Source organism: Atractosteus spatula, chromosome 28 (assembly GCF_055471065.1).
Source record: "Atractosteus spatula isolate fAtrSpa1 chromosome 28, fAtrSpa1.hap1, whole genome shotgun sequence".
Lineage (NCBI taxonomy): Eukaryota > Metazoa > Chordata > Actinopteri > Semionotiformes > Lepisosteidae > Atractosteus > Atractosteus spatula.
In genome coordinates, this window is record NC_142733.1 from 3115653 (window position 1) to 3139966 (window position 24314).

The 24314-nt window shown below is 49.6% G+C and overlaps 1 protein-coding gene across 1 annotated transcript in view; it reads right to left on the minus strand.

Annotated features, from left to right (window-relative positions):
- Positions 1 to 24314, minus strand: part of lingo3a (leucine rich repeat and Ig domain containing 3a) — a 47934-nt gene that overhangs the window by 15358 nt on the left and 8262 nt on the right. The gene's annotated exons all lie outside the window — the stretch shown is intronic.

Consider the following 24314-nt stretch of genomic DNA (forward strand, 5'->3'; position numbering starts at 1 on the left):
ACTAAGAATTAAGCTGGAATTGAAAACACAAAATGCAAAACCTCAAGAATGGACACCCTTACATAGTCTACCACAATCAGTTCCCTGTGGTTTGTCGGCCTGCAGGATCATGCTTATGCTGTGTAGTGACTATGTTCCGCCATGGTATTCAAGAGTTTCCAGCTCTACACAGTTCATTCTGCCTTTCCCCCAGTCTCCTTGAGACTGCTTTTGCCTAGATGTAGTACTCGTTCTCTTTTCCTGCAGGAGCTCAGATGTAATAATGAGTTACTCTAATTCCCACAATTTGCACATTTCCCTGTCAGGAAAAGCGCTCAGGATCCTGCTGTTTCCCTGGCATCTTGCTGTGCCCGACACAACAGCTCACAGACACTTCAGAGCACACGGCCTCCCGCGCAGGCAACCCTGCTGGGTAACAGATAGGCCCCCGAGCCTGAGACCTCCCGACCCGTCTCCAGTGTTTCCTAGCGGATTAATTAATCACATTTCAGGGCTGATAAGAAGTCTCCCCGCAGCGGCGCAGACTCAGGTGTGACGAATGGAGCTAACAGTTTCCAGAAATCAGCTTAAAGAATTTAATCCACAGCACTGATAGTTTGGGCTCCCTGCTCCCCAGCGTCCTCACAATTGAAATGTTTCGACGTATCAGCTCCGGCAGTGGCCATGTTAGGAAACCCTTCACTACTCCCACAGCAAACCCAAATTGGGGAAGCAGCACTGAACTCCCAGAGGCCTTGTTTTTACAGCTTTCTTCAAGTCAGGCACTCTCAAGCACTGGAGGTCAGGAGAGATCACTGGTTCGGTCTGACACAAGAGTCAGGCAGCCTTGCCCAAAAAGGTGTCACTCTGCTTTGACTCCGGTCTCCACATGGGCTGTAATCTCGCAATGCCACCCCTACAGGAGGCAGGAAAACCGTGTAGAGAAGTGTAGCTACGTACGGGGTGAGAGAGAGACCCCACCTTTCATAGACAGAAAGAAGAGGGGGTGGAATGAAAAACTACAGGTATGCCATTTGAAGAGCTGGAGATGTAAGGCTGTATTTTTCAGGAACCATGCTAACAGCTCGCTGGAGTTTGCATGGTTTCCATGGGTAGTTCACTCATCCTGAGCTGGCAGCTGGCAGTAACCCAGACAGTTAGCACAGAGAAAGAACCATGAGCTTGTTTATTGTAGTTAAGCCACTGATGTTTATCCCGGATTTCTCTCACTGAGATACAATTAAGCTGAGAAGCGCAGGGTAATTTAGATTGTTAAAGCAATTAAGAGGAATGTAAACAGCGCCAAGATATTTTCGCTCCGAAAAAGAGAGAAAAAAATTGTAATCATATTGTGCGCAATTAATTTGAAAACATTATTCCAATTGCATTACACTCGGCAAAGACAGTCCGTGGAGAAACTGTACTATCAAAGGCGGGAGTTAACCGTTTCCCTGCAGAAACTTGTCACCAGTAGCCTCAACAGAAAACACGAGAACCACATCACTTCTGCCAAATCAATAAACAATACTTTTGATTCACCTAGGTGACAAGGCATGTATTAGAACTCCAGGATATTATTATTATTATTTGCTTTGCATAAGATCTTTTTTACTTGATCGTAATCAAAATGACGTTTTCCCCTCAGACAGTGGTGTCTGCACTGTAGTTCTGGGCCCTGAGGGCCAGTCTGTCTGCAGGTTGTCTAAATCTCTTCAAAACACCTCCACCTGAAGAGCTGGGAAAAGTGGTCCCATGTCCCACTTAGCCAGTAATTGGGTGACCCGGGTTAAGAGGCAAAATGTCATTCCTCCAGGCTCACTTTGTTGAATTGCCCTCTTTACAGACGTTCTTTGAAGACACACTTTTCTCAGAGCCAGAAAGTAGGACGGCACACGTGAGCGAGAGACGAATGAGGAGGAATAAGAGTAAAGTGAGAAAGTGGGTTCAGATTAAAAGCTAAAGTGTGACAGAGCTGGAGAGAAAGGATTAGAGATGACAGAATTAACTAAAGATTTTACAGGCAGGGGGTGTTGGGAAAAAAGGAGAGAAAGGGGGGGGGTTTTGAGGAGGGAGAGGGGAGAATGTGGGGGATCGAGACAGGATTGGGGAAAGATGGAAAAACAGAGGAGGGGGTAAAGGACTGACAGGGGAGAGAAGAAGGAAACCACCACCCACGATTAGGAAGGGTCAAGACAGAAAGGAGAGGGCATTCGATCGAAAGTGCAGAGTGAAGAGCATAGGTGGTGGTTAAGGAATCAGAGGACGAGAGACAGAGGGGAACACATGTAAGACTGAACGAAACCCAGAGGAAGACAGGCAGGGGGGAAACAGGACAATGGAAAGTGGGACGCACGACTGGGGGAGGGGGAGATGCATCCTGGCAAGCCGCTCATACCTTCATTCTTCAGCCCCTGTTGGATATAAGCGCTGGCCGTATATAGACATCCCACACATGTGGAAAATGCTAACCTCACTGCCCTGCGGCCGTTCCTGGCTGGCGGTCACACACAGCCGGTGACAGGCTGTGCTGGGGCCCCACTCCCGACCGAGCGAGACAACAGGGATGGACATGTCTGGGGGAAAGAGAAGGGGACGTCTTTTCTGCCTCACGTCTGGGCCGTGGGCTCAGAGCTCATGTCAATCTCTCCCCCCGAGCGAGAGATTAGCTGCTGAGCTTCCCACAGCCAACCCAGGAAGCGAGTTTCCCCCCCTCGCCGAACTGACACAGCCAGAGCTCCCTGACCTGCCTGCACTGCCTGGGATGTGCGAGACGCTCCCTGGGGGTCCTCTCTGAGCCGGGCTTCAGTGTGGGGGCACCCTGCAGAGCGCCACCCACAGCCTACCCAGCCCTGTGCTCACGCCACTGCACTGTGCTCTGAACAACGAACAACAAACACACACACTGAACTGTGTAAGCATTTGTTCAATAATTAATTCATTAACTTTCTTTCTCTGCCTTGCTGCAGCAGAGGGGTCCTAACTGGCTCCACCACTACAGCATTCATGCATTTTGCTCAACCTTTGTTATTGTTTTGAGATAAATAATAATTCTAGAACATCTGGTTTAAGCTAACTAATATCTCTCCTTATAATAATGTCCAATTTACAACACCGGTTCAACCAAAAGCTTTCGGAGGACAGCTTCAAAAAGGTGAGACAAGAGAGAGGCATCCTGTCTTGCTTGTCTGGTTCACATTCATGGTTAGACTGTCATTATAGACTAAAAATTAGACTAAAGATATAATAATGGTTGGTAGAAGCTGTGGCATGGTGGAAATACACACAACACACTCCACATTCACACACAGCACTGCAGTCTGAGATACACACTCCACACTCACACACAGCACTGCACTCTGAGATACACACTCCACACTCACACACAGCACTGCACTCTGAGATACACACTCCACACTCACACACAGCACTGCACTCTGAGATACACACTCCACACTCACACACACCACTGCACTCTGAGATACACACTCCTCACTCACACACAGCACTGCAGTCTGAGATACACACTCCACACTCACACACAGCACTGCACTCTGAGATACACACTCCACACTCACTGACATGTACTGCTGTCTGAGAAACACTCTCTGTAAAAACAAATGTAAATACCCTCCCCTCTCATACACATACATTGTATAAAGTCACATATAGTACACACTCATTCCATACACACAGATGAGCATTCTCCAGACTCATGGGCTGTGTGCTGATATGTATTCAGGCCACGCTACAAATCTCTCACCATCACATCTGGTTTAGACACACAAACTCCATTATTTCTTCCACAAAAATGAAAGAGAGAATGACCTTTCAGGAAAACACTTCCTGGCCAATCCATCCTATCCAGGTGTAGAGAGAGAGAAGAGAAGAGGGACAAGAGCCGGCAGCTCTTCATTCTCTAATAACCCTCTTCGCGTATTAATGTATTTATAAGATGAATTAATAATTGATTCAAGCGAAGCTTTTTTTTTTTTGCTCTGAATATTCCAAAAGGACAGAGAAATGGCAGCTGCACAATTCCTTTTAACGGAGGACGTCACTGGGCCCATTTGTCGGAATAATCCCACGTTATCTACATAGTCTAATAATAATTATGGGAATGCTGCTGTAGCGGTCCAGCCTCTGTGGGCTTTTGACACTCGGCAGTGGTGCAGCGCGAATGGCTGTTTCTGTGCACGCGCTGGCTGTCTGGGGTTTAGCTGTGGAGTCTTGCCAGGGATCCTGATGCAGAGTTAGAGGGTTATTGCCGTGATAATCACAGCCCTCACAGAGGCATGCCGCCGAGAGGCTTGGTGACAGAGAGCAGCCGCGCGCTGATTTATCCCGACCCTGGACCGATGACACCCAGCCCAACCCCCACGCGCACACCTGGCCAGCCCGCTGACTGAAAGCCAGCAAAGCGCCCCCACTCACACAGCGAAAGTGCGCTCCCGCATCCGCTGTGCCAACCGAAATCCCTCTCACCGGGAGGGAAAAATGAAAAGAGAAGGGAAAGGAGCACCCCGCCATCTGAGTATCCCCTCGTCGGTAACACTGACAAGAAAACATTGGCAGGCATTATACAGTGCCATGAAAACAAGCAGTTTTACAGGCACTTTTCTTCTGAACAAATCTGAGTGATGCACAGTGATATTCCTCGCAGAGGAAAGCAGGCTCTCAGCAGCAACACTCGGGGCTCTCTTCTGCCTCGGTGGAGCTCAAAGCAACACCCCCTCCCCCCATCCCAGTGTGCCCTCTGTCCTCCCTCCACTCGCTACAGATTCCAGGGGGAATCCGCAGCCAAGCCGCGTGTCAGCTCGGCGGACAGTAGAGATTCCTCTGCTTTTCCCCCTCCGGTGGTGCTGAGAAGCCGCGAGGAAGCAGCCAAAGTTAAAAAAAAAAAAAGATGCCGATTTGAGTCCTGGTATTGATTTCTCCATCCATTCCCACTTGCCTTTCCGTTCTTTTCCTGGCATCAAAGAGAAACGGAGACCGTTCCGCTGGAGACCAGACCGAGCTGTCCAAAGCTCCTGTCTGGTGTTTGTAACGGGAGTTTTTTTTTACAAGGGAGATGAGAGGTGCAGAAGGCTACCACAAAAACAGCCTCAAGTCCTGGCCAAAAACAAAGGCAGATACTCAGGGTCATAAAGGGGAGTCTGTCTCATGTTTTCTCACAGCGCAGCAGTAAACACCACTCAAAACCAGCTTTCACTGTGAGACAAGACACCACTGCCGATTCCAAATGAAGTAGGTATGTAATAAAACTGTTTAGTTAAAAAAACAAGTGTTAGCCTGTAATGCGCGTTGAGGGCCTTGTTTCCCTGAATAAAAAGCACAATTCTCTTTCATGTGCCTTGCCTCTGATCTCACCACAATAAGTCAATACTGAACCACAAACAGTAACATCACAGCTGTGGTATCCGTTTCTATCATTCTCAATTACTTTCCCAGGCTGAATGAAAGCTTCGTCCTTGTTTTTTCCTAGGTTTTTAAAAACCCGATGAACCCCCTCGGACTTGGCGCCGGTGTCTGGTGCTCACCATGTACCAAAAGCAGCTCGTACCTTCATTGTCCAAACTCTCTCCCTTCCATGACCATCCATTCATTCGATATAAAATCCAGCTGAAATAATGATACTAGTAACTCTGCATTCATACAAACAGAACTGGGGGATAGCAGGTGAACTGCGAGCGCTATCACTGCAGATTCACTGTGCAACAGGGCTGTTTCACACATCACTGCAGGGGGAAGCAGGTCTTCCTTTGTTTCTAGGGGCCCCTTGGACAGCCTGCAGGGACTCCAAAGGCTTCCCTCAATGCCTGGCTGAGAAGAGACACTATGGACAACTGAGCGATGTGAATCCACCAACCTCCACTTCTCAGACCCCCAGCCCACCTCTCCAGAGGAGTCAGTCCAGCACAGCTCTGTGCTTGAACCCACATCACTGCCTCCCTGCGTCCACAGCGCCCTGCACCACTGCAGCCCTCACACTGAGGAGGAGAGATCAGGGCTTGATATTAAAGCGAAGCTACAATTTATCACTGGCTGATTTCAATCTAATAGATTTATTTACGTGGTGATTTGTAGGAAAAGCTCAGGAGAGAATCCAAGATCCCTTGCAAAAACAAAAGCCAAGGAAAATAATCGTCCTATGGCTTTCAGCTCAAAGCACCCCACTGTCTGTTACATTAGGCTGTGGACTTTAGTGTGTCCTGTAGCAACAGCAGAGCAGCAATGAGTTTGCTAGGTCTCTGCTACAACATATTTCATGACTCAAGCCTCCCAGCAACTTCTACAGATTACATGACATCTTCATACTGCAATGTGTCTCACAACTAAAACACTCCTGTATGTGTACTGTAGCTGTACTTGCAATGAGAGAAAAAGCACAGAAGTCCAAGGATCTCTTTCAGCGGACATGATGGTTTCTTTTGAGAAACAGATAACATTCTTGGATCAGTCAGCTACTAAGTACTAAATGAGCCAGACGGGCTGAATGGCCTCCATCCTTAATGTTCTTAGAGTCGTGTGCACTTCAAGAGGGCGCAGGGGGTGTCGTGAACATTAAGACCTGGGCAGGACACAGTCTCGTGCCTGCGGGAGGAGGGTGGCCCCGGGAGGCCTCAGTGCAGGTACCGGGATCCCACAGCGAGAGGGGGCTGCTCAAACTGTGGCGCTGAACAGCAATGAGATTCTCGCAAGTTTCCTAGAAACCTGTCCATCCTGCAGGTGAAACCGCAACGCGTGAGCTTCCCGTGTTTTTAACCAGAGGTCAGAGGGAAGGGGGTGGTGTGTGCCGGGCGGACTGAGGCTGAGACCGGCTTGCTCGTGGGGCGGTGTGGTGGCTCTGTGGCTCGGGATCTGTGCCTGTGGCTGGAAGGTTGCCAGTTCATATCCCGTGGCCGGCAGAGGAATCCTACTCCGTTGGGCCCCTGAGCAAGGCCCTTAACCCCAACTGCTCCAGGGGCGCCGTATAAATGGCTGACCCTGTGCTCTGACCCCCAGCTTCTCTCCCTGTCTGTGTGTCTCATGGAGAGCAAGCTGGGGTATGTGCAAAGACAAATTCCTAATGCAAGAAACTGTCGTTGGCCAATAAAGTGATCTGATCTTATCTCCTATCTCACGCCAGCCCGGAGGAGGACGGCTGTGGGGCCAGGGGAGGTGCCTCAATGGGGTGGTGCAGTGCAGCAGCAATCGCAGTCAGGGCACTGCCAGGCATCGACGATGGCAAAGCCCCCCGAGCAAAAAACTGCACAAGGACACACGGTGAAGACTCCAGCAAGCGCTCAGGATCACAGAGTCTGGACGCCAGGGGCTGTCAGGCAATGAAAAGCCTTTTCTGATGCGCATTAACTGCCCTGACCCAGGGGAGAGCAATGCTGACCACTGTGTGAATATCAACGCATGAACAGGAGCGAGAAACACCTAAAGCCCCGTGAGTCACATAATCTAATCACACAATTCAGGAAGGAAAGCAGAGCAGAGAGCGACACTGACCAAGCTGTGTTTTAACTGTCGTACAGAGCAAAGCACAGCGAGAAACATCTGCTTCAATATTTCCAGCCTGAGGAAATTATTTGCACCGCAGCTTAGATCAGACCTCTTGTTTAAAGCCCAGCTTTTTTATTAGTTGAATTGACAAGAGCTGGAGAACAGCCATAGCACACTTTGGAATTCAAAATGTTTTTTGACTCCCCCCTAGAAAACAGCCAAACCTCCGTGTTTAGGCAGAAGCAAAGTTTCAATGATGAGAACAAATCTTGCAGAAAGACTGCAAAGAGAGGAAGAGCAGAAAAACCATCAGGCGCACAGAGGTGCTCTGCTGCGTCCCTCACTAAGCCAGGACCGGAGAGGGCCTGCGGGGCCGCCGCCGCAGGATGTGGGCAAGCAGACTGGCCTCAGTGGGAAAGGAAAGAGTGCCACTGTCCACTTCTCGAGCACTGCAAACACAGCAAGCCCATTCATAAACAAGCACACGGTCTTATGGGGCAGCGAGTGGGTCGGACCCAATCCGACAGACCTCAGAGACGGCAGAGGCACGACTGAGCCCTACATGGTGAAACGAGCGATAAGACACAGCTCTGACAGTCTGCTCTGCCTGGCCCCTCTGAGCCCCTCTGAGCGCGAGACAGCCGGACAGGGGACAGAGGCTCTGCACCCCACAGCACAAGCAGGCACCCCGGGGGAAGACAGGGAGCCAGCCCTCTTCCCGAAACTGCGCGCACATCTGCCGGTGTCGAGGGCTCCAGCTCCCGCCAAAGTGTCGGAGATAGCTCACCCAGGACCGGAGCGTTCCCGGCGATCCCTCCTCATCCGTCTGCCCCGTGTCCACTTCGGCCGTCCCTCCGTCCCTCTGTCCCCGTCTTCTCCGCGGGTTTCTCCAGGTAGCGTTATCCGCGTGGCTCTCCCGGCATCGGCGGCGGGGCCGAGCCCAGCGCGATGCTCTCGCTCCTGCTGCCCCGGCTCTCCTCTCGCTCTATCTCTCTCTCTCTCCGGCTCGTGTGTCTCCCCTACCTGCGCACGGCACAGCCCACCCTCCCCCCCTCCCCACCAAAAGGCCGGTCGTCTGCCCAGGCACAGGGCTCTGTCCGGGGCAGGCTGGAGAGGACAAGCGCCCCCGACAGGCTGTCGGGCTGCGGGCTGCCAGTGCGCGCGGCGGTGTGTGAGCGAGCGATGCTGCTCCCAGGCTGCTGCTGTCGCTGCCTCAGCTGCTCTGGCTCTTTAGCTTCACAACTCGCTCCACCGACAACCAGGGGGCTTTAGGGATCCTCTCGCAAGTGCACAAAGGGATCAAAAGCGGAGAGAGGAGGCTGTCTGGGGAAGGAATTAAAATGGAGACAGAGCAGGAGGATCCTAGCTGTGAAAGGGAAGAACATGAAACACGCAGAACTGCACAGAAAGGCTGCTTCTGTTATTATGAGTGCGTACAGTATTTTTTTTTTGTTTTGTTATTTTTTTAAAAAGCGCCCATCCACAACGTAGATGCCATGGGGCTCTATTTCAGCAAGAATTGTAGTCAATAATTGATGAATAACAAGTCAACACCACTCTCCCAACCCCCCCCTCAAAAACATCTCTCTCCTCACCTCCTCCCAAACGCTGAACCGGAAGGTCAAATCATTTCAAAATTTTACCTGAAGGGGGAAAGAGAGAGGGAGGAACTGGAGCTTTTCAGGGACATAATCTGAAAGGCTTAGCATGATTAAGAGGCGTAAAAGCCAGAGACTCATTCGAGTTCAGCTTTCCGGAGGCAGCACCATTCCTTAGACAATAATGCTGTTCTTTGCTCAAGATCAAATCTGTTCTCAGTGCTTGCTTTTCAGTTGAGATAAACATGCACCATGACCTCACTCCACTCTCTTGTCAAGAGTAAAAATATACCTCCCCACCCCTCCAGCCATGGTGTAAAACCATATATGCGTTTTTTTAATATTAAATATTTCCCAGAAAGCGTGCTATCTGCACGGAGTTTGTACGTTCTCCCCATGGTTGCGTGGGTGGCCTGGATTCCTCCCACAGTCCAAAGACACACTGGTAGGTTAAAACTGGCCCTCGTGTGAGCGTGTGTCTGCCCTGCGGTGGACTGGCGTCCTGACCACGGTATACCCCTCCTCTCGCCTGCTGCCTGCTGGGATAGGTTCTGGCTCCCCGCAAACCTGAACTGGAAGAATCAGTAAGGAAATGGATGGATGGATATTTCCGTGAAATTCATCCACTTCTGAAATCACAGCAGAAGGACAGGCAGAGGAGGAAAAAAATGTTCTATCTGAAACAAGGGAGAGGTTCGAGACAAGCCTGCCCCGGCTGTGTGCTCACAAGTTAAATGCCTCGAAGAATTGTATCCAGCCCTTTTCTCGATAACTCTCAGAGTGTCAAAAGCAATCTGTTTGGTTTCTCTGCTGCAGACTCTCACCACTCCAACCCCTCTCTGTGGATTTAACCAAATTTTCTGCTTTCACTATAAATGTGCCTACTTCAAGATTTCCACTTCTACCCTACTACAGTGTGCATCCTTACTAGTTAAGTGCAATGCCTCAGATGCAATGCACGTCTGCACACTGCACTTTTTGCATGTTTTTTTTACTATTACATATTTATTGTTCTCCACAACATTTTTATTGTTCTGGTTGTTATTATTTATTATGTTTTTAATGTACTGTCTACATTTAATGGTGTTGTCTGTCGTACTGAGTCAACTGTTGTACTGTGTGTGTCCCGAGAGATCAGGGTGAGTAATATTTCCAATGTACGTGTGCATATGGCATCAGACTCCTCTACTCTACTCACTCTTCTCCCTGATCTCCAGTTCCATCGTGGATCTCATCACTATCAGTATTGGCTGACATTATCAATTGCAATACTTTAACCATATCCCCTCAAAATCTCTTCTCTTCAAGACTGAAGATGTTCAGTCTGTCGGGCCCCTTCCTTGCCACAGTGGAGCTCAGTGAAAGTTCCCCCTGTGTGCACATGGATGCCGGGGGGGGGTCGGAGATCCACACGCCCACGCAGCGGAGCCGGGGAGCAGAGGGAGCCCGGCAGCGCCAACTGCGGGAGACAGCGAGGGCCGGCGGGCAGGCTGACACAGAGATGCTGTCCGTTCGAATCAGCCCAGCACCTGAATACAGATGGCCAGGCCTGACAGGCGCACACACACGCCACTTCATTCTCTCCGGCTGCCCTGCAGCCAGGAGGAGCACCAGATTAACACAGACATCACCACCCTCATCAGAATGAGAAGCAACAGACAAGGAAATCATCCAACAATGGGATCTAGTCCATCACGCTTTTTTTCCCACCCTGAATGTACAGAGTTGGAATATTTGTTCCTGAACCTGGTTCTCTCCCAACTGAAGCTCCAGTAATCCCGGGTATTAATCTCTCCCTTGCTAATCCCGCTGTGTCCGTGGACACCCAGCCTCGCTGTGTAAATATGGAAGGTCCGGCGTCTACTGTATGACTCCTGCTCCACTCCTGCGTACCGCCACAGAACGGGTGGACGTTCACTCAGTCAACACCCTCCCCAGTCAACACCCAGGTGGGTGCCAGTGAGGGTGCTCAGTGCAGGGGCTGGGGGGCGGGCGCGCGGTGGACGGCGCACCCATCATGACTAACGTGACAAGCACGTCAGCCCCTGCGAGCAGCTGCAGATTAAGCTGTGTGAGCAGCGGTGACTCTGTCACAGCAGAGTGGCTGAATTATTCTGATGCTACGCGGAGTGCTGGGGTGCATATAAATGTCTTCCGCGCCGCGCTGCCCTGTGCCCAGTAATGAGATAACGTCTGCAGATGCCGACATCGGGAACACAGTCTGTAGGTGCAGTGCTGACGCCCGAGCTGATGGGCTGTGACACACTGGACGGCGTACCTTTAATTCAATTGCACATGGAAGGCCCTTCCACGCCTGGGAACGTGGTATCATGCCCGCCTGCCAGGCAGGAGTCACAGCGGGAATGTGCAGTATCCAGCCTGGAACTATTCGACCCCCCAAGCAAGATGTTCCAGTCAAACTTACACCGTTCTCCACACCCTTCTCAACTTCCCAACTGACAAACTGCAAATTGAGCTGAAGTGTCCATCACTGAAACAGTGTGAGCACTGTTCCGCCCGTTCACACACACAGAGAGAAGGCTTTCAATTCTGCTGCTTTCTTTGGCCCAGTCTGGACAGAAACCAGAAGGAGTTTCGCCATTGCCTTCCACCACAGAGCCACCTGGAGGGCCTCCTGCCGGGCCTGAGCCCAGATCGCCGGAGCTGCTCTGGAGGCGGAGAGGAGCCGGAGGAGCCGCTCTCTGCCTCCGGGCTGCGCGGGGGTCCCATGGGGGTCGCCCCATCTCCACCACAGGCTGCCCCATGCCAGAGGCCCGCACCTGGGACCAGCTGCACCCCTCAGTCCCAACCGCAGCTGCCGAAGGCTGCCACGGGGGTCCCCAGCGCCGACTGAGCAGGGAGCAGGGAGACGAGGTGAAGTCTGGGCCCTGCGTGCGTCTGAGACAGACCGGAGCTCCTGCTCTCAAGGAAACACTTATATCAGCTCAGACTCGCCAAAACACTTCATAATTATTAATTCATTGGGCTCACGGCTATTAGGGTATCCTAAGTCATGGTTAACGCTGACACTCACAACACTTTTCAAGTAGGATACAATTGCTTAAAAGGTCATCTGTATTTAAACGCTGATAAGCCAAATTGACTGACCGACTTATTGATCAACTGAGTGGCTGATGAGTTGATTGGAGGAGCTCTGGAAAAAAACGCAGACACCAATAAGCTCCATCTCCCACAAGACTCACATTCGCACTATGGTCCCTAAAGAACGAAAATATCTCTAATCCATTTTCAGGTGTGAAATTTATTTATTTATCGATGCAAACGGGAGCTCACCAAACGAGCTACTTGAGCTGAATGGCCTCTGCTTGTTTATAGCCGCAGACCATGAGTCTCTGCTCAGCCAGCACTCTTTACCAAACAGCCTGGGAGCTGAGGACTGAAGACTTGGGCAAGAGCTGGACTGTATCCCTTGGAGAGCGGAGCTGGATTGTATCCCTTGGAGAGCGGAGCTGGATTGTATCCCTTGGAGAGGGGAGCTGGACTGTATCCCTTGGAGAGGGGAGCTGTATTTTCGCAGCAGCTCCATGAACCCGTGCACTGCGAGAAGCCACGGAGCTCAGCGTGACCACCTGCCACTCTGCCCACACAGCCTGTCACTCCAGCTTATCTGCAGCTAAACTTGGTCTCCCAGCCCCGCTTCTATTAATACGAGTGCCCCCTTGGGAAGCCCCCCAGCCGAGAGAGCTAGAGTCCTGCACAGCCTCCTAAGGGACATGGCTCACTCCTGTGCTGCTGGAGAGGCCCAGGACTGCAAAGTCTATCTGTTTCACTACGCGCCTCCAGGGACAAGAGCCAGCAGACTGGATCATCAGTGGGTCAGGGTGCCTCCCTGTCACTCACTAAACCTTGGCTGAGCTGGCTGTATGAACTGAGATTGTTAAAGACGGAAGTCCGAAAAATGATACCGTATATCTGAAGGAACATGTCCCCTGAGTCTGGGAAAGGACTTCTCAGCTCTCGGCTAGATCCCACTGAAAGAACATAAGATGTCGTTCAAGCCGTTTAACTCAACTGGTTTTCATGTAAGATAAGATAAGAGATAAGATAAGATCACTTTATCGGCCCTATACAATTTCTTGCATTAGGAATTAGTCTTTTCGCAGACCCCAGCTTGCTCTCCATGAGACACAGACAGGGAGAGAAGCTGGGGGTCAGAGCGCAGGGTCAGCCATTTATACAGCGCCCCTGGAGCAGCTGGGGTTAAGGGCCTTGCTCAGGGGCCCAACAGAGTAGGATTCCTCTGCCGGCCGCAGGATTCGAACCCGCAACCTCCCAGCCACAGGCGCAGATCCTCAGCCATGGTGCCACCACTGTAAGTGTTTAGAGGATCTCATCCAACTGCTTCTTGACAGAAACCAGGGTATCGACTTAGACCACGTGGCTGGGAAGCCTGCTCCAGGCTCAGTCTAAACTCTGTAAAGAAGTGCCTCCTCTGAGTCTGCGTTGCCCTTCTAGTTTAAAATTCATAGACAGGCAAGGCAATTAGCGAACTGCATTTAATCAGTCAACAAGGTGTACGTGCCAACAGGACGTTTACATCTAGGATGTAATCTAAGCAGATTGCTCTGCATCTGCTTAGTTTGTTCTGCACAACCCTTGCATTACACTTTCAACTTTGTACCATCAATACTGTCATTTTATTTTACTGCACTTGTGCTGTAGTGCATACATTGTAAGCTGCACTGTATTAGGGCCTGTGCAAAGCAGACATCGCCCGAGATGAGCTGTTCCACCAAGACTGGGAATCTTGCAAGCAGCAGAGATGAAAACAGTAGCTGAAAATGCCTTTGTCTGTCCTAAACAGAGGGGTAACAAAAAGAAAAAGGGGTGAACCCCCAACCCCTGATTAGGTAGATGTCTTTGACTACTGCAGCTCATTAGCCTGCAATAACCGAGAGATTGCCTCTGCTTCTCCAGCCCCTGACAGACAGCAGGATTAACACAGCCAGCGCAACAAGCAATGCTGAGTGATTAAGAGTATTAACACCAAAATTTTTTTTATTTTTTACTGTTCTCAGCTATTAACTTACAAGACAACATGCGGGAGATTCAACTGCCTCAGTTCTCTGCTCCACTTTTTATTTCCAGCAATAATGCTTGAGGTTGCACTGCTAGGATCTCAGGACACGTATTACACAGCTCTGCCTAGATGGCGTTAGCATGAGTACCGCAGATAAAAATCAAATCGAGGGGAGAAACTGAACACTAGCTCTAGAGTGCTCTTAAAACAACACCTTACAGAATAAATCTCAGTTACAACACCCCTCCACTACGAATAATTGCAGCAGGGATCTAACTCAACATCGGACATTCATCAGTATAATAATTAGCAAGGAGACAGGAGCTACAACATCCTTAACACATGCTTTATGTTTTCGCAGACTGCATAGGTTTTTCGGTAAAACTGCATTTGGAGAAGTGCCAGGGTCTTATACAGTGCAAATGTACTGTTGGTGGAGCGCTGTGTCTCGCACACTCTGCTGTAAGCTGGCCTAGTGAATCATCTGCAGTGAACATGAAGAACATGAGAAATGTTACAACCCTTTGTGTCAAAATGTGTCTGCTGTTTAGTGCACTTAATAATAATTATTATTATAATAATTAATAATAATTGCTGACACTTATATAGCGCTTTTCTGGACACTCCACTCAAAGCGCTTTACAGGTAATGGGGATCCCCTCCACCACACCCACCGGTGTGCAGCCCCACCTGGATGATGCGCCAGTCCGCTCCCCACACAGCAGCTCTCAGTGGGGAGGAGAGCAGAGTGATGAAGCCAGTTCAGAGATGGGGATTATTAGGAGGCCATGACTAGTAAGGGCCAATGGGAAATTTGGCCGGGACACCGGTGTAACACCCCTACTGTTTGCGAGAAACGCCCTGGGATTTTTAATGACCACAGAGAGTCAGGACCTTCGTTTTACGTCTCATTTGAAGGACAGCGCCTTTTTACAGTACAGTGTCCCCGTCACTATACTGGGGCATTAGGACCCACATGGACCGCAGGGTGAGCGCCCCCTGCTGGTCCCACTAACACCTCTTCCAGCAGCAACCTTAGTTTTTCCCAGGAGTCTCCCCTCCAGGTACTGACCAGGCTCACACCTGCTGGGCTCCAATGGGCTGCCAGCTGGGAGCTGCAGGGTGACAGAGCTGCTGGCTATACGTGGCTCTTCCACGTGTCTTCCACTCGTGCTCCATGGTTTGCGTTTCTGAAGAAACCAGCGGAGTTGAGGTTGGCACCTTTGACACCTGGTGCAAGTACATACGCTAGTATCTCTAGGCCCACTGCGTATCCCGTATCTCTGGTTACAGTCCTGCAGGCTGGTCATACTGATAACACTGATCTCTCTGGCAGAGGGCACATTCAGAGCCCTGATGCGCTGATCAGACAAAGGGACAATTGAGCTTTACACCGCTGCACAAGCACAATAGACACACTCTTCTCCTGTCAGCTGAAACTGCCATCTCGGCCTAATGTACAGTATTAAATGGTCTCTTTAGCAGGTAGGTGCTGCACAGCTGTAAGAACACTCTAATGGGAAGCAAAGTGCTTTCTGCGTGGGAGTAGCAGCCGCTGTTGCAAAGTAACAAAAAAATTGAATGTATGAATATCCTACAGCACACAATTATAAAATAAATGCACAAAAGGTTCTGAAATGAGGATGGGAGGAGGGAACTGCTCCACACTCTGCAAATACTGCAGGATTCAAGGCTGCCAGTACATTGAGCCAGGAAAGCTTGTCTTCAAGTCTGTCCACGGCCGGTCAAGTCCGGGCGCTATTTTGCTGTGTGATGTGCATGACTGGAATTGATCCAGGGCACCGAGTGAGCTGCACGCGCATGACAGCTGGCCGATCTTTTTCTCAAATCCGGGACAGCGGTGACACGGCCCCTGCTCGCTCGCAGCACGGCCTGACGTGTTTTGTGAAGCGTGAGAAGTGTGGAGCTCTGGGGCAGTCCGCCAGCCCTGGCCCGTCCTGTGTGGGCCGCTGGACAGTTCTGGCAAAGGGTGTCTTTATTTTCAACAGGGATGAACAAATATTCGCTATTTGGCGCCTCTAGATTCTTCTGCTGTGAGGCAAGGAGCTGGGGCTGAAAAAGAGAAAAACGGCCTCGAAATGTCAACCTGTCAGACAAGCCCCGCTAGGCCTCCAGTCGGGCAATCTGCGAGCTCCTTGCTGGCCAGCCATCAGGGAAAACCACAAAGACCTTTTCTCTTTCAGCTGTAGTCAATCTTAACCGTATCAAAAACTATTTTCACTCTCTCCCTCTTTCTCGTGAATTCACAGCAACGCACAAGAATGGATTCTGCTTTCATCGATTGCTGATCGGGGCCCTGACACGGGTGCGTGCCATCTCCAGCTGTCTGAAGCTGTGCTACAGCAGCCGATCAGCTGCCCTCTGGGTCCTTCTCTCATGCATCTTAATTAGTGTCCCCGCTAATGTCCTCTGCAGGAGGAGGCCTGGTCTGCACGCAGACAGATCAAGGTCAGCCGAGGGAGGAAACCTCCAGCTCAAATGAGAGAGACAACAGAGGTTCGATCCGTCTTAAATCGCATTGCTTTTCACAGCCACAGTGTCTCGATTGTAGTCCCTCCCCCTTAAGGGTGTTCTTTCACTTCGGACTTGATTTAGTGCACCTGCCCCCTGCTCCAGCCTCCTATCCAGCCCGCCTTAAAAGCCAGACGCTCACTCTGTTCCGGGCTCTGCATTGGTTCCCATACCAAGCGAGTCCGGGATCTAGAGCATCCGGTCCCGTTCCCCCTTTTTCCCCCCCGAACCTCCACCGGATCCCGCTCCGGTTTTCAATCCTGTTTGTCTTCATCTCGGATGGACCGCCCGGCTTTGGACTTTTGCCTCGTCTTGGATTTCCCATTGGACTCTGTGTCAGATTGTTTGCCCCCCAGAACACCTGCGCACCATGGGCACCCCCCCCGTTTTCATTCCCGACTCCTGCATGCTTTTTCCCCCGTGTTTTCCTCACTCATCCCCGGACTGTGTCGTCTGCATAGGGTCCCAAAAGAACCCTTTCGTTATACACAGGAGCCAGCGTTTATTCCCTATCCAGCAAACTGCTGAAAAAGTCCTCACTGCGCTTCTGGATCTGACTTGGCTCCCATCACAGGAGATGAGTGAGGAGAAATGTCTGTTTGTTCTGGCTCTGGTGATTCTGTTGTTTCAACCTTGGCTGATGGAAACCCAAGAGGAGGATGAGCAGAATAATCAAGGGCAATCGCAGGACAGCTCGAGCCTCACCAGTGTCTGGAGGCAGGGGGGCAGATTCAGAGCCAGAGAAGGGGCTGGACTGGATTTCAGTCTATTTTAAAAAAGCAAAGGAATCCGACAGAAGTGAGGATTAACGATTCGACTCCACCAGCGGATAGCTGGCTAATACCACACAGACCAGAGTAGCAAAAAGAGAATAACGACTTGATGAATCTTCAGCTGTAAAGCTTATAGAAACTTCCTGTTACAGCTAGAAAACAGACTTTGTTTGCCTGGAAGGGAACAAAACTAAAAATAAATCCAAAAGGGTCAGTGGGTTACAGAAACCCCTCAGCAGTCCCCCCCAAACCGAGCGTAGGATGAGATTTCATCCACTCCCGATGTGCTCGGTCTCATTAATAAAACATCGTGCTGCAAAGCTCGGGGTGCAAGATGATGTTTACAAACCAGAAAATTCTCTTTGAAGGAGCCCCTCTCAGGATATACCAACCATCAGAAAGGAACCGAATATTGTCTGTTTTTGTGGCAGGGGTTTAGTGCTTTTTTCCCCCCATATAAACCATTTCCCAGGAATCTTGGGGATCGGCAGTGAGGAAATTAGAGAGGAGGTGTAACAGCGCTGCACAGGCTTAAGGGCTCAGCTCCTTGTAGGATTCGAGTCACTGGCTGGCAGCAGCTCTGAGCCCAAACACCCCCTTTTTCAGCACCAGGGAGCAGTCAAACCCACTACTAGGAGGGAAGAGGGAAGGCTTTACAGCTACGGGATGAGAATCAAGATGACTGAGTACATTCACTGGCTTTTGCCAGAAGCACTTGCAGTCAAATGTTTTCTGATAAAACTCAGCACTTTTACAGACAACACTTTCTGCAAATAACACCCACCCAGTGCAAATGGGCCAGTGCATTTAGCCTGCGCCGGTAGGTCACCATTGCAGCTCCTATTCTGAAGCGGAGGGTGAGGGGGGAAGTTAAAGAAAGTAATTTTCTTCCCCATCACACCTCTGCGTGTGAGCTCCGCAGCCGAGATGGGCAGTTTGGAAAATAACAGGCAGAGAGAGTTGTCAGCTACAGGAATATACTGGGAGGAAGACGAGACATGACTGGAAATTTAGACTAGAGCTTCAACAACCCCTCTGGACACCATTTCCAACTGATGTGCAAATGCAGCACACAAAAAAAACAAAAAAAAGTATGGCTTGCTTAGCGAATGCGTACTGTATATGCTATTGATCCACGTGCAGTACAAGCGCAGACCTCTGTTATCTCTCATTACTCCATCACTCGAAACAATCACCCTTGATTTCACTCTGTAGGAACACTGCAAGAGACTGCATTACAAAAGACGGTTTGTTTTCTGAGGCAGCTCGGACAGACAGCTTCTGCGCTACAGTTCAAAAGCACAGCAGATGTGGGCACAGCAGCACTGGGATGAGCTAGCAGCAGGGCGCAGACCAGTGCGAGTCAGGCAATGCCACAGAGGGCTTTCACTTCTCTCAGGCAGCTGCCCGACCGCGCAGCGAGATTCCCACCAATCCATGCGATTGTCTTTAATTCGACTTAGATTTAGATAAGAAGCTGGCCGACGGGGGGAAGCACTCTCGGCTGGGTGTACATACCCAACACGGTCATGACCAGCAAAAACCCTCATGATCCTCCCATGCAGAAAGAAGGGACTTTTTTTACAGTAGCTCCTGCACCGGCAGGGCTTCTCCACTCTCTTCCCATTCATGTTGAAGCACAGGGACAGACAGTCTCCTCCCCTGTTTTCTGCTTTTGTTTTCTTCAGTCCATTCTTATTTGGGTGCATTCAAAGAAATGTGATTTGCAGCCCTCCGAGACTGCCGCCGCATGGCTCAATGTCGACGATGTGTCTGGGAGTGCTTGCACGTGAAAATCTGCCTTCAAACCGCAGCCTGAACATGTCATGAAAACGCAGAGAAAAAAAAAACATAAAGGCTGCCTGGCACGCACACACAAACCGTAAGGATTTGCGAGAAATCTGGTGAGCGCCGCATGCCTGCAGGAGTGAGATAAAGAAATCTCTTGCGTGGCTATTTGTCAGTGTGAGCGTGTTTGTATGCTGAGAACTGCCAGATAGCGATTAAGCATGTCAGCTCTGCCGCAGAGCCCTTGCTCTGCTCTGCCCTCCCGTCTCAGAGCAGCCTGGAAGGTGGGGACCAGGGCAGCCTGGCTGGGCTAAGGACTGTCATTACGCAGGACACCAACACTGCTGCTGCCTGCAAATCACCACGCACCACGCCAGCAACACTGTACACAGAACACTGTAGCCCAGTTTTCTAGCACAGGGCTACTGAACACACTGCAGCCCAGCACTCTCACACTGAGATATTGAACACACTGCATGCCAGCGCTGTAACACTGAGATACTGAACACACTGCAGCCCAGCACTGTAACACTGAGCTACTGAACACACTGTAGCCCAGCACTGTAACACTGAGCTACTGAACACACTGCATGCCAGCGCTGTAACACTGAGATACTGAACACACTGTAGCCCAGCACTGTAACACTGAGCTACTGAACACACTGCATGCCAACGCTGTAACACTGGGCTACTGAACACACTGCAGCCCAGCACTGTAACACTGAGCTACTGAACACACTGTAGCCCAGCACTGTAACACTGAGCTACTAAACACACTGCATGCCAACGCTGTAACACTGAGCTACTGAACACACTGCAGCCCAGCACTGTAACACTGAGCTACTGAACACACTGTAGCCCAGCACTGTAACACTGAGCTACTGAACACACTGCATGCCAGCGCTGTAACACTGAGATACTGAACACACTGCAGCCCAGCACTGTAACACTGAGCTACTGAACACACTGTAGCCCAGCACTGTAACACTGAGCTACTAAACACACTGCATGCCAACGCTGTAACACTGAGCTACTGAACACACTGCAGCCCAGCACTGTAACACTGAGCTACTGAACACACTGTAGCCCAGCACTGTAACACTGAGCTACTGAACACACTGCATGCCAGCGCTGTAACACTGAGATACTGAACACACTGTAGCCCAGCACTGTAACACTGAGCTACTGAACACACTGTAGCACTGAGCTACTAAACACACTGCATGCCAACGCTGTAACACTGAGCTACTGAACACACTGCAGCCCAGCACTGTAACACTGAGCTACTGAACACACTGTAGCCCAGCACTGTAACACTGAGCTACTGAACACACTGCAGCCCAGCACTGTAACACTGAGCTACTGAACACACTGCATGCCAACGCTGTAACACTGAGCTACTAAACACACTGCAGCCCAGCACTGTAACACTGAGCTACTAAACACACTGTAGCCCAGCACTGTATCACTGAGCTACTGAACACACTGCATGCTAACGCTGTAACACTGAGCTACTGAACACACTGCAGCCCAGCACTGTAACACTGAGCTACTGAACACACTGCATGCCAACGCTGTAACACTGAGCTACTGAACACACTGCATGCCAACGCTGTAACACTGAGATACTGAACACACTGCAGCCCAGCACTGTAACACTGAGCTACTGCACACACTGTAGCCCAGCAATGTAACACTAAGCTACTGAACACACTGCATGTTAGCGCTGTATCACTGAGCTACTGAACACACTGCAGCCCAGCACTGTAACACTGAGCTACTGAACACACTGTAGCCCTGTACTGTAACACTGAACTACTGAACACACTGCAGCCCAACACTTAACACTGAGCTACTGAACACACTGCAGAACAGCACTCTAATGCTGTGCTACTGAGCACACTGCAATTCTGCATTGTAACACAGAGGTACTACACACTGCAGCCCTGCACTCTAACTGAACTGAACACAGTGGTCTCAGTTATTATGCATTTATTTCATCCTTTGTACCACCGATCAGTCAGTTCTTGTTGCCCTGCCTGCCTCTCACTCCTCCTCCTGGCTGCAGTCTGAGCTGCGTGCTCAGGGGATCAGGTGTACCCTCCAGGGTAATGAGCCTCATCCCCGCCTCTATTGAACTGGCAGAAAAGCACATTATCCATGCAGTCCTGACTCCAAATTGCCAATTAATTTCAGAAATGGAACTGAAAAATGAAAATAAATGAAAATACTGTGCTTCGGGCTTTTTTATTATTTTCTTTCTTTGCCTGGATCTGCTGTGGAGGCACCTCTAAGGCAAGCGTGATCACTGTAACGGACGCCCGGGGCCCCTCAGGGAGAGCCGCATCAGGCTGCATCCTGCTGCTCTGAAATCAGCGCGTCGTGCCCTTTCTATTTTTCATAAAAGCATGGTTAAACACAGAGAGCCATCATAAATCATTCTGAAGAAAACACAGAATTGCAAACGAGGCTTAGAAACGTTAAAAACGTGAAGCTGGAGTCCTGTAAACTGCAAAATTTGCATTCATATTTTCCACGTTCATAGCAATGAAGGTGTGAGTCATAGTGAAACAATGATACATAATGATAAACCACTATTAAAACACAATGATGAATCCGAGTTCCTAGGAACAGGCAACAAACTCGTAGAATACAAAAAGCGCAGTTAAGTTTTAATGTCACAGTTCACTGTAAGAACATTACCATGAACTGTTCTATAATAATGACTCCCTCTGCACACACACACACGTTGTCACAGCAGAATCAAAGCTTCACAGTCAAATGGATGTAATTATGGGTAATTGTCAGGCATCGCATCACCAAATGGAAGGCTACTTACAGCACACAAACAGGGCACTCGAGCAGCAGAGGGAAAATTACCAGCAGAGAAAGAGAAACCAACTTAAAGATGAAAATGAACAGAGGAATCACGTTGCTGCAGGAAAAAAGATACAGCAATACCTCATTCTATGAAGTACAAGCATTACTAGAGCATCTTCTTGTGTTGAAACCCAATAACCTATGATGTAAGTTCTGTACTACAAGGACAACCAATATTTATCATAAGAAAAATGTTAGAAAGTTAAACACTTAAGAATAATTGATCATAAAAAACGATACCGCAAATCGTTTTTTGGAAAAAAAAAGGTTGTTATACAGAAACTTCAATCCAGTTATGTAGAATGAACACATTCCAAAGCATCACTTCAAAATCCGAAGCTCCACTATTCACCTGTTTTAATCTGTGGAAGGAACTAGGAAACGAGGCCAAGCCAACACATTTTCCAGCAGATAACCTCCGCCAGTGACAAGCAAAACCGCAGCGATGCCACAGGATCAGAGCCCAGCTGATTCACCTATTCTCTTACGAACAGCACCATGAATTCTTTAATCAGCACCAGTACTTTTGACATTGAATCTGAAGGGCAATACCTCCTACAACACAGTGTCTTCCAGCACCATACTGAGGATCAGAAACCGTGTTTCAGAGGGAAGAGCGCCACCTGCTGGTCCGCCAACACTGCTAAAAGCAGAAAAAAGGATTTCTTAGAGGTCCCCTCAGCCCCCTTCAACTTCTGAGGTCTCAACACGTCATGCTACAAAGGTGGTAAGGCTACTGACGCCGAATCTTTTTATTCCTTCCTTTCTTGTGACTTTCTCTCTAGCAGTCGTTAAAGAAGTGCTTTATTTTTGAAAGAGCTGAATTATTCATCCTTATTTCTGCAGTTGCAAGGAAGGAGGAAACGTTGATAAGCCATCTCTGTTCTCCCGGGCAGCACAGAGATGCAGTGATTGCTTTATCTAAGCGAAAGGCAAACCCAATTTATATCATCAGCAACATCAAAGGTCCCTGTCAGTGAAGAAGACAGGGAGAGCCCAGTGGACACTCTTCATGTCATCACTCCTCACTCTGAAAACCTGCTGCACTTTGTACCGATAAGGAAACCTAACTAGATAAAATGGAACGCATGCATATACATGAGAAACTGGCAACCACAATAACAACACATTAAAAAAAAAACACCCAACGTCTTATCTGTCATGAGAAACGAGAAAGTAATTTAAAACTTCTTAAAACCGTAGAAACTTTTAAAAATCCAGGTCATTTTTTTTCTGCTGGCTGTTGCAAGCTGCAGAACTCAATGATACTGGGATGACTGCTGGGGTGCTTGAAAAACATGCAAAATAGAAAAGAAAGACCACACAGAAGAAAACAGAAAGGTTGAAGCAGTGAATAAAATTACTCTCTGTTTAAAGCACACTGTTGTATTACTTGTTTTGGATCGTTTTGGACTAAAATCTCATTTAGAAGGGTATAAGGAAACATGCAGAATCTGTCATGCAAACAAGTGACTTTTTTCAATGTTTGAAAACCAGTTTCTCTAGACACAAGAGACAGGCAGAGGTAGTAGAACTACAGTGTACCGCTACACACACCCCAAGCCATCCCTCCTTCACATTTCAGTTGATCTCAAACCCCCCTTTCCTCAGAGGAAGCCCCCCCCCCCGGCCTCACACCCAGGCTCCTCCTCACCTTTGTGCAGCTGCGACGGTGTTAAGGAAAGGTCTGTACTTCTGGCATAATTCGCCTGCGAGACATGTAAAGAGATTCCTATGGAGCCCGGCGTCTGAATCCTGTGAGCTGTCGCCAAGTTTTTTTTTGCATCACCTTCCTACTCTGACTTCCACTAGAGCTCTGTGGGACAGTGCTGGTCACACAAAAGAGGAGACTGCAGACGATCTAAAATCAGCCTGTCAGATCCACTGTGGGGCTTCACCGCAGCCTCTCTGAGTCGATGCATGTATTAATTGCCATCACCTCCTCAAAAGCAATTTGCCCAACTTGCTGAGCAGCAGTGCTCTGCCGATGTATCATTTTATGATGCTGTCAGAAGGCTAATTTCTGTAATTGCTCTTCAGATTAAAAAGGCTCATTTGTGATGATTCCAGCAGGTATAAAGCCATTGTGCTGCAGATGACGGATGATTCAGAGCGCCCACCGCCCCCGAGAAATCACCCGGTGTCCCATCGTCTCTTAGGTCACACACGGTCCTCTCCCCCCACATGCATGCGCTTGCGCCCTGTTTAAAATTGTTGCCACTCTGAAAAAACTAC